The sequence below is a fragment of the Lissotriton helveticus genome, chromosome 5_1, assembly GCF_964261635.1.
Source record: "Lissotriton helveticus chromosome 5_1, aLisHel1.1, whole genome shotgun sequence".
NCBI classification, from domain to species: Eukaryota; Metazoa; Chordata; class Amphibia; order Caudata; family Salamandridae; genus Lissotriton; species Lissotriton helveticus.
Genome location: NC_136065.1, coordinates 993,370,021 through 993,381,855, shown reverse-complemented (window position 1 = coordinate 993,381,855; position 11,835 = coordinate 993,370,021).

The window sequence follows — 11,835 nt, the reverse complement described above, 5'->3', positions numbered from 1 at the left end:
AAGAGTGATGAGTCAGAGACAATGAGAGTAATAGAGACGGATAATAATAAAAACCATATATGAAAAAAAGTTAATGTTGCACCCTGTGTTAAATAATAATTGTCAAAGTATAGAAGTTGTCTATCTCAAAAGTGTATAGGTCGTGAGGGAATATTTCTATATGTTATATTTGTCGTTCCTCTCTTTCCCTGACCTGAAAAATATGTATAGAGGGGGTCCCATATTTATGCAGGCGGATCACCACTACCAGACAGGCGGTGGCGATCCACCCGCCATCCAAATTGACCCCTAAGTATGTTATGTATTAGCTGAAGTGTTATAGAGTAGAGTATTATGTAGTTTTAGTTATGTGTTATCTAACTGTGTTATTATGTGTGTATTGTTAATGTTAACGTTTGTGGGTTTGTACATGTTATTGTGAGTGGGTGTTCTTTTTCATTATTTTTTTATAGGTTTTCTCGATCGTTAACGGATGGTGGTCTCAAATCTTTTTTTTTTTTACAAAAAGGAAAATGTATCTTGTTTATTTAAAACAAGAATTTTTACATTTCCTCTTATTTTATGGGTTTGTTGGAGCGTTTCTTTTTTTTAAAGCTATTTTTCGGGTGTTTGAGCGTTTGTTTATTGAGAGTATTGCGTCATTGGAGCCTTTTTTCGACAGTTTAATTTTTGTGGTTTATTTTAAATCAATTTTCAGGTTGTTGAGGCTTTTGTTATGGAGAGGATTGCGTCGTTGGATCATTTTTTACAGTCGTATTTTTGCCTTTTTTTTTGTTTCCCTTTTCGAATTGATTTGTTTGTCAATTTATCTTTTATGGATTTATTAGATTTCCCAGATTGTCTACTGCTACATAATTGCAAGTTATTTTGAATTATTATGGGTGGGAAATGTTTATTTTTTACATTGATTTATTTGTATTATTTTTTAATTTAATAATTAAAATATGTCATATATTTGTGTTATTTTTTAAATGTATATGACAGTTATAATTATTAATTTAAAAGAACAATAGAATGATGTTGTTTCAATGTTTTGAAGTTTTACAATTTAGAATTTTTTTTTACAGTATAGATTTAGGTATCATGTCTAAGTATTCTAGAACTTTGGTGTTTGTAAATAGTCTAGTTTTATGTTGTAGATATTCATACATCGTTTAGTTTGTTTACCTAGTTCAGTTAGGGATTGCTCTAGTCTGAGCTCTTGATAGCTTTATTCTTAATAGCTTCTATAAGTTTATGTAGGGTTGGTTGTCCTCTTCCAGTTGTGCCTTGGAAGGCATTGTGCCATCCTTCCACTGCATTGTTTGTTTTTGCTTTTTGAGCTAAAGTATTGTTATATACGTTCCACCAAGGTATTTGGAATTTGGGTTGCCTACGGTGCCCTTCCCACCCATGTTTCTTTGAAGTAACATAGTTTAGTTTAATTTGCCTGATAGAAGGGGATTCAAGAAGTAGGTTGTAATGGTTTGCTACTTCAGTTGTTGGTACGTAGGCCAGGGCTATTCATTAGTTAATTTGGTAGGCAAAGTTACTATTGGTGGCGTAGCGTATTCTTAAAGTAGATTTTTGTTGGTGTCTCCAGATACTCTGATTAAAGTGGTAGTAGCAACTTTGTGTTGCAGTGTGTGGATATAATTTTAAAATTGATTGAATCAATGATTGTTTAAAATCAATGATGATTTTTTGTGGAAAGTAGTTGTCGGTGTATTGTTTTACTACTGTTATGCGCTCTTTGTGCGTGGTGTTCTGTTTATTAGTGAGTAGTGCATATATGAAGGGTATGTTAGTACCTTCATATTCACAGTGGATTGTGTATAATTGATAAAAAGGCTTTGGGCAAACTTTGAATGTGCCATACATCATCCATGTTTTGCAGTTTTTAAGTTTTGGTAAGTTGTTATTTGTTGCAAAGATGATAATTCATTTTTGATGATTTGTGTTATCATGGAGAAGGAATTTTTCATCTTTGTGAGTGATTATATATTCAGGTAATATTTGTATTTCAGAAAAAGTTTGAGGGTGGGTGGTGTTTTGAGCTGCAGCTCTTTTAGTTTGGGAAATTAATCTTTTCAGACTGGTTATTGATTGTAGTTGTCCTGTAACATGCTCAGGTACCCTGGTTAACACATTTTTAAGTATTTTGGTACTTGTTTGTTGCAAACTGGTACTTGCTTCTCTTATAGTCTTAAGAACATCTCAATCTTCAATTTCAGTTACATTGGGGATTGTTATGTTCTTTGCCATTTACTACATTGGTTTCTATTGTAGTGGCTCTGCCATAACAAGCGTTAAAGTAATATTTACTGCATTTCCTTTTTTTTTTTTTTTTTTTTTCTTTTTGGCACACACATAACACATGGTACAGATACCTTAATGCTTATAATAAAACATATAATAAATCAAAATTACTAACAAGAAGAACCACATATTAATACAGAAAAAAAGTCAATAAAGATGGAATTAATACATCAGTCTACGTTCGCAATTGATCTTTCTTTCCAGTGATGTATCGGTTCCCAAATTTTCCTCCCCCACCTTTTTTTCCTTTTACCTTTTTTCTCGAATATACCCTTTTCAAGGTTAAACGTCCCCAGTAATAAGGCAATCCACTGTTGCAAGCACGGGGGGAGGGGATCGAGCCAAACTCTAGCAATCAGCAACCTGTAGACCGCCATCGCTACAAATAAAAATTCGCTATGAGCGCCTTCACAATCCCTAACTCCTAACATAATTACAGTTGGTGTTAGGGTTACGTTTAAAGCAAGTGTACGGGCCATACAATCCTCAATATCCTTTAATAAGGATCTTAATTTAGGACAAAGCGCAAATATGTGGATGCTATCTGCAGCCATAGCGTTACATCGCCAACAGCTGATTCCTGAGATTGCCCCCCACTGTGCTATACGGTCAGGCGTGTGATATAATTGGTATAGTGTTTTAAAATGTTGTGATTGTAGTGGGGCAGAATAGAATGTTGAGCAGCCTAACTCCAAGGACGTCTGAAAGACCTCCCCTGATATCCCTAATTTCCCAGCCCATTTAATACCAAATCTATCGATGTCATCCTTCTTTGAACCAGCCAGCTGGGCATAGAAATATCGAATGGAGCACACCCCGCTTTGCTCAATTGTCTCCATAATATTGCTTATGCCAAAACCACCTGGCCCTCCTTTTTTCTTAAGAAAAAAACTCCTAATCTGCAGGTACTTGAAAAAACTATATCTTGCTATATTAAATTTATCTAGCAAATCTGAAAATAAAAGAATATTTCCATCGGGATCTAACAAATTTCCAAATTTCTTAATACCTTTTCTATCCCAGTCCGCCATAATAGCATCCGAAAAAACTTCAGGGGGTAAGGACTTATTTCTGTACAATCTGATATATCTATTATATCTCCCTAGACCACAATTTTTTGCAACAGCAGACCATACATTATGAGCAGCGGCGATTGTCTTGAAGCGAGTTCGTTTGAAATAAGATGAATCAATACATTTTAAGAAAACATTTGCTGTATCTTCGCCCAATACAATTGCATAAATCATAGTTGAAACAGCTTTTACTTTCGGGTTCCCTTCATTTGCGCCAATTAAGCCTTGAATGTATTGCAGAACTGATGCCCAATAATAAAACCTGAAATCAGGAACCCCCCAGCCTCCCCTCTCCCTTGGTAAAGTCATAAACTTATATGCCCGTCTCGTCTTCCCATAGGACCAAATGAATTTATTTAAAATCGACTCCAGTTTATTAAACCAAGTTGACTCAAACAATAACGGTATTGTACGAAAAAGATAAAGAAATTTAGGGAGTATAATCATTTTGATGATGTTAGTACGGCCCACTAACGACAATCTGAGGTTATTTATCCTTAGCAAGTCCGAGTTAACTTTTGTCAATAAAGGCGAAATATTACGCTCAACTAATGTCCCTAAATCAGGTGAAATTTCAACACCTAGATATACTGCTGAGGAAGTCACTCGAGGATCGTTACATTGAGATGCTGGGTTTTTGATAATCTGTGTTTTAGCTCTATTAAGCTTATAACCAGAAATGTTACCAAAGTCTTGGGCCTCCTGTTCTATTACTCCTATTGCCATTCCAGGATCAGAGGTAATTATCGCCACATCGTCTGCGTAGGCCAACACTTTCACTACTAACTCGTTTACACACAATGGGGAGATGCTGGGATTGAGTTCGAGTCTACGTAAATATGGATCCATATATAATGCAAATAAAAGAGGGGAGCTAGGACAGCCTTGCCTAGTTCCTCTTTTAATCTGCACCGCCGCTGATAACTCCCGATTAATTTTAATTCTAGCCGTAGGATCTCTATAAAGAACCTGGATTGCTTTTATAAAATTATCCCCAAACCCAAAAGTTCTCATTAGCTCCCATAGATATTCCCAAGCTACCCTGTCGAAAGCTTTTTCGGCATCTAGGAATAGAGCCGCGACAGGGCCGCCTGTAACCTCCATAGCATCAAAACAGGTAATCACAGTCCTGATATGTTCAGTAGTCCCTTTCCCCGGGATAAAACCATGTTGGACTGGGGTAACTAACTTTTCTATTACAACGGACATCCTTGTGGCCAAGATTTTCGAGTATAGCTTTACATCGGCGTTCATTAAGGCAATAGGTCTATATGACCCAGGAATTGTAGCGGGCTTCCCTTTTTTCAAAATAACAATAATCTCCGTCTCGCCCCAAGAATTAGGGATTGAGATACCTCTCTGGGCTTGAATAAGTATATCCAGAAGTTCTACACTAAAGTCTGATATAAAAGTCTTATAAAATTCAATTGGTATCAAATCTGGTCCTGCAGCCTTCGATGAAGGGAGATCTGCTAAAGCTAACATCATTTCTTCTAGAGTTATGTTGGCATCAAGTATAGTTTTTTCCTCTGACTCTAATTTTTTAAGTTGAATATTTCCTAGAAAATTCCTGATATTCTCAACTTCTGGCTCTGTCTCCCTATCGTATAATTCCGAATAAAACTTCCAAAATTCTTTTCTTATTCCCTCAGGGTTGGAGATTAACTTGCCTGAACTGTCAACTATATTTTTAATGTCCCCTGCGTTAGCTTTCTGCCTAGCTCTGACAGCGAGAATATGACCAATCCGTTCACTAAACTCGCACGCCTGTTCCTTCTTCGTTAAGTAACTAGCTACTGTCTTCTTAGTAATACTGTCCGCTATTTCTGCCTTTAAAATCATAATCTCCAACAATTGATGATCTAAAGGGAGCACCCCCAAAATTAACCTACTTAGTTCCGACTCGGCATTCAGAAGGGAATTAACTTGTTGATCGAACGACTCTCTTTCCTTTTTTCGTTTATAAGTTGAGAAGCTTATTGTCTCTCCTCTAACACCTGCTTTAAATGCATCCCAAATAAAACCGCTGCTAGTGCTACCCCTGTTGTTCAACCAAAACTCCCTAATCCATTTTCCCATGTGCTTACGATAACACTCGTCTTGTAACAGAGCTCGCTCGAAAGTCCATTTATATATTTTCCTACCTACCCCAGATAAGCTCAGTGACAATAATAATGGACTATGATCAGAAACTAACCGAGGGAGTTTTTTAATCTGTGTATTACCTAGCAAAACATTAGATATTAAAAAGTAGTCCAGTCTTACTGTTATATTATGGGGGGCAGAAAAATATGTATCCCCATCCAACTGCGGGTGCAGGTTAGCCCAGACGTCTGAGAGAGCATTATTCGAGGCCATATTCGCGATCGCTCTGTGCACCCTTTTCTTCCTCCCTGTATAAGAATGACCTGATTGTAACTCAATGTTCGCCGGTCGGCTGATGTTAAAATCACCACAACAAACAATCGGTTCTGCCCACGTTGGGAGTTCATCGTCTAGAAATTGAAAAATATCAGGGTCATCGCATGTTGAGCCATACACTGAAACCAAAGTGAACCTAACCCCTCTGAAGCTCATTTCTATAATCACCCATCTACCCCAAGTATCTTCTTTACTCCTATGTACAATACAGTCTGCGCCTTTTCCAAGAATCGCCACCCCTCGAGTTTTGGAGGCTTGTTTCGTATAAGCTAAAACTTTAAATCCAGTTTGTTCCAGCAGAAAACCCTTACCACCCTCCACATGAGTTTCCTGTAGACAGATCAAATCAGGAGACGTTGATTTACAGAATGCTGAGACTCGCAGCCTCTTTTGGAGATCGTTAAGACCACAAACATTAAATGACAAGATTCGACAAGACATCAAAAAACATCAAAGGTTAGCGCCAGCTTCGAATTCCATCTCTTAATCAAGCCCATGGCTTCCTTTGTCCTCCATTTAAACAAAACCTGAATCTGCTGTAAACTGTATTTCACGGTGTGTAGTGTGTGCCTTTTTCTCCCACCCCTCACCCCTCCCACCTCCCCGAGCCCTCCCCGGGTGCCCCTCCCCCCTCCCCCCCTACAGGCAAATAGGTCACGCATGACCTATATGTGAACGCCGGGGACGCAGCAGCCGCCACACCTCCCCACTGCCAGCCGATATTGCAAACATATCAAACTGAATCCATTACATTTTCTCCTTATATCCCAGAGCTTCTATCATGTACGCTTTTGCCTTAATCTCAGAAAAGAAAATTTTAAACTGGCCCTTGGTCACAATTTTCAGTTTTGCAGGGTAAAGCAAATAGGCTTCGGATCCCAAAGCCTGGATATGCGGAATCAATTGCCTCAGCCTCCATCTACGTTCCACTGTGGCGTGGCAAAAGTCTGGTCTTGCAAAGAACGTAACGTTGTTGTAAGTACGTCTTGACTCTGGCTTTGCTTTGTCCAGTATCAGCTGTCTAAGGAGGAAATTCCCTACGAATATTAGCAGAGCCCTAGGATGCCCCTTCTGTCCCCCAACCTGAGCCTGACCCCTTTTAAGAAAAAAAGGGAAACGGTGGGCTCTTTGAATTTCTATTTCCCACTGCCAACTAGGTAACTCCGGGAAAGCCCCCTTTAACAAATTCACAACAAACAACCTGGGGTCCTCCCCTTCCAGTCCTTCCTCCACACCTAGCAACCTGATGTTATTTCGACGCTGCCTGTTCTCGAACTCTTCTAGCTTCCAGTTAACATCCTCTGCCACCTTTTGATGCTCTTCCTTGTATGATTTCAGGCCTCTCAGATCATCCTCCACTTTACTAGTCCTTTCCTCGACTTGTACCACTCTCTCAACCATCTCGTCTTGTCTTTGGCTTATACTTCTGAGTCTATTTTGAATCTTCCTAGATTCCTGTCTTGCCCTCCTACTCTCTCCTCTAGCCTCAGTCTGCATTAACTTCAGGGTGTTAAACAGAAGATCAAGCGTAACAGGAGGCTGGGAGGATTGAGCAGAGCCGTAATCCCCAGTCAAAGTTGCTGGACTGTCCTGCTCCATAAAAGAAAAGGTGGTGGTTGAATAGTCCCATGCTAATTTTTTAGTAGGATCGGTGGTACTGCTTGCAGTGGAAGGTTTCCTTTTGGCCAGGCGTTTTTTTTGTGAGGTTTTCCTTGCCGGGGAGCTACTAAGTGAATCAATACCAGTGGACTCATCGGTACAAACATCTTCAGAGGGCAGAGATTGTGACTGTGTGTCTTCTTCCACAGAGTAAAATCTCTCTGCCGAGGCGGAACCATTGGCAATACCAATTTCTGCTGAGGTGGAGGAATCGCCACCTGATTTAAATCCCCCACTCTCTGCGTTTAGATCCATAGTTTCTACCCATGTTAGGGGTTTATTGTACAGTAGGCTAGCTGCATCAATGCCAACCGTAGCAGCAATCTCCTCCCTCTCAGTTACATTTGACTCATGTAGCTGGGCCCCCCGCTCTGCATGCTCTAATACCAGCGCAGAAGAATTTACATCCGAAATATCCCCTGGGAGCTGGGTGTGCAAAGCACGGCAGTCACTCACCGCCGACAGATTTACCCCTTTGTCTAAGCTTATGCTTGTTTTTGACTCCATTCCTGCGCCTCTAACCCGTGGTTCAGCCCGGCCACGGCACCGCCACTTGTCTTGCCCCCGATGATCATCTCTCCCAAGGCGGACGCAGGCACTGCAGTGGCCGGCTTACCTGCTGCTGCCAGACTTCCAGGTTGCCTAGCAACCCCGGGATTAAGCATGGAGCCTGCATCCGCGTCGAGAACGCCAGCGCCAGCTCCACCGGCTCCACCGGCTCCCTCAGCGCTGATTCCGGTGATCTCTGAAGCCGTGTCTGCTCCATCTCTTCTGCCCGCGCTGGAGTCCGCGGTAATACCAGGTTTGGCTGCGGGGGGTCCGCTGCTTACAGGAGTGTTTACGGGAGTGTTGGCGAAACTTTCCGTGACGGTAGGTTGACGCAATGCAGTCTCTCTAGTTTTTGACTTGACAACTTGGCCTGCATCTTTTACAGTCGCCGCGCCTTCTGCTCCGTCTCTTTTCGCCATTACTTTCTTAAGACTTGACGCATTTTTCTGAGCCGTGGCAGTAACCGGAGCTGGGCCAGTAATTTTCTGCTCTGTCTTTGTTTTCTCTTTTTCCTTTACTGTAGTTTTCTGCCCTTTAGCTTTGTCTGCATCTGAAGTTTTCCCTCCTTTCCCATCTTTGAGCTCGAGTCCACGCTGTGGACGAGGCGGCATCCTGTGACAGAGTTCTACTACCAGAATGAGAACCTCTGAAATAGCTTTTTTAAGGTGAATAACTGTGCGTAGAATGATGTTCCCTCGTTGTAACCAGGAAGGGAATATCACCGAGTTACCAGACAGAGGCATACGGAAACCCTGTAATTCTTTATCTACTCAGCCATAGATAGTTGTCCGGCAGTGGAGAGGAGGAAAGTGCGACTCACTCACTGCACCCCACGGCGGCCATCTTGCCTCTGCAATATTTACTGCATTTCCAGTGTGTTTTGTTTCCAATCATTTTTTCTTGGGTATAAGTGTATCCCATGAAGCGGAGAAGTAGTTTCCCCTTTTATGGAGTTATGAATTTTACTCCTCTGCCATTTTTTGGTTAATCTGTGAATATATGTATATATATTTATTAATTATATGATGTTGACCATTAAACAAATTGTATAGGTAATATGGTTGAGAGAAACTTACATTTATTTTATTTTCTTGATGGATTTTCTTTTCATTGCTGATGTTTATCCACTTGTTTTTTCTGTTAGTTTAAAAGCAAAATGTTATAGTGTATTATAGTGTTAGATTGTATTGTATACTTTTATTTACTTAATTTCTGTTTTCATTTAGTTGATTAAAAAATACAATTTTTTTGTTGATGTACTTTTCGATGATTTTGTTGTAGGTTGTAATTTGTAGAAGCAGGAAGAGAAAAGTATTTGTCTGTTATATTTTCTTTTTAATTTATTTTAATTGTGTTAATTAGTTTGTAGTGTTAGTTGGTTACTTTATATACTTACTTAATTGTGTCTTTCTTTGTAATGTTGATTTTGTTTCTGTTTTCAAAGTTTATTCTTGCTTTGTTGTTTTAAGGTGGACTTTTATTGAAGTGTAATCTATGAAAAATAAAATAGAAGATTTTAGTTTTAGTTTAATTGTTTTTTATGCTTTTTGAGTCTATTTATTTTATTGAAGAAAAAAACAATACTTACTGAATGCAGTTGATGAGGTTTCTTTCGATGATGTTGTTTTTTGTTGAATTTTGTAGAAGCTGTTAAGAGAAAAGTATTTGTTAGTAACAATGTGTTTTTATTAAATTAATCGTTTTTTTAGTTAGGTTTAATTGTTGTTTATTTTAAATACTTAGGGGGTCATTAGCATGGTAGGCAAATCACCACCACCCGACTGGTGGTGGCGTTCCGCCCGCCAAAACACCCCGACGGTTGGCCTGTTACCCTCCGCCACATTAGCATGGTGGGGGGTACTGAGGCGGACGGAAAGTCCGTCTGCAGCTTTTCCACCGGAATGCAATCGTCCCGATTGCCTACTGGGCGGAAAAGGCCCATAATATGATGGCGGTGCCATGCATCCATATTATGATGTGGCATTTTCAATGCCTTTCCATGGCTGAGACTGCTGGAAAGGCATGCAGAGTTCTCTTTGGGGGCCTGTTGTGGGCCCCCAGTGGGCTGGGGGGCTGCACTTGGGGGGTACCATGGCATGCACAAGAGTGGCAGGCACCGCGCAGTGCCTGTCACGTTGTGCATGCCAATGCACAACATGCATATATTGCATTATGGCGGGTGCTGCTTGCCCGCCACAATGTAATATAAGCGGGATGCCACCTTCACCGTGGTGGTGGCATCCTAATTGCCAGTTCAGAACTGCCGCACCACTGGGGGCCGGTCCCAGCACTGGTAGGTTGGCAGGCGGACTGAAGTTCGCCCACCATCCTAATGGGCCCCTTACTTTGTATTATAATTTCCTAGTATCTTGATTTTATATTTTTGTTCAAACATGATGTTTGTTTTGCGGTTTTTGGGTGGAGTTTTTGTGAATTATAATCTGTGAAAAATAAAATATTATGTTGTAATTTTAGTTAATTTGATTATTTATATTATTAAGTATTTATTTTTATTTATTTGTAATTAAATAAATTCACTTACTTTTTTTAGTTGATGGAGTGTCTTTGGTAGATGTTCTGTTTTTTTCAATTTTTGTTGGAGCTGTTAAAAGTAAAAGAATATTTGTTAGCTATGTTTTGCTATTTTTTTCAGTTTATTTCTTTTAAATAATTTACGTTAGTTGTTGGTTAAGTTATATACTTACTTTGTGTTACATTTTATTGTAGTTGTGTACATACATTTTTGTGTTGAACTTTCTAGATGCAATTTTAGTGATGATAAAACCTCTTATATATAAAGAAAATTATGTTATAGTATTTTACAGGCTATTTTAATTCATTTAGTTATACAGTTTTGCGCCTACCTTTATTGCAGGATGTTTTGAATAGTTTTTGTTGTAGTGGTTTTTCATGATGTCTTCTCTCTCTCAAAGGTTTGCTCTTCCTCCATCGTTGTCTGTTATACGGCAAATTTTATGTTAATTATTTGATTGTTTTTATAGTGTTTGTTTAATTAGTTAGAGTTTTCCAATCCAATCCAAAATGTCTTTATTTCGGTTGTGGACCATAAAAGAACATTACATAGATGAACAGTATAAAAAAATTGATTAAAAAGTGTTTATAGTGTTTGTTTAATTAGTTAGAGTTTTCCAAAACAATCCAAAATGGCTTTATTTCGGTTGTGGACCATAAAAGAACATTACATAGATGAACAGTATAAAAAACAGATTAAAAAGTGTTAAAATTATGATTAAGACTGGGTGTAAAATCCGCACCAATCGAGGAGTTTGGGGATTTTTGGCAACTCCGCGGATTACCAAAAAATACTGCGCTGCACAACAGACCAGAGTTTTTTTTGTGTTTGCGTGCTTAAAATGTGTTTTCGCACATGCAGAGTGACTTACCGGGAAGACCTGGCTTGGCAGTTTGGGCTGGACTGTTCCCATGAGGCACAGGGTCAAGACTGATTTGCATCTAGCTGGGTCTAAACGGAGGTGGCAAAGTGAGCTAAAGAACAATGATGGATTCAACCCAGATCTGTGACTGGGGGTGAGTGTCTGAAAGGTTTCAGCACTCCATCCATCATCTCCTTGTGTTTGCGACTTACCGGAATGCATGCGTTTGCTGATGAGATTTCCCGTACGTTCGCGAGCGCCTTGAGATTTGGTAGCCAGCCGCACGGTCTCGCTAGAGCACATAATTACAAACACGTCATTCAGGTGCTCCATCGAACTTCCGGCAGACTTTTTGTGTAGATCGCGATCTCAAACAAGCAAAATTTGCAATTTGGAGAAGAATCTCTCTCGAGCAGCATCAAAACCTTCTCAAAATGATG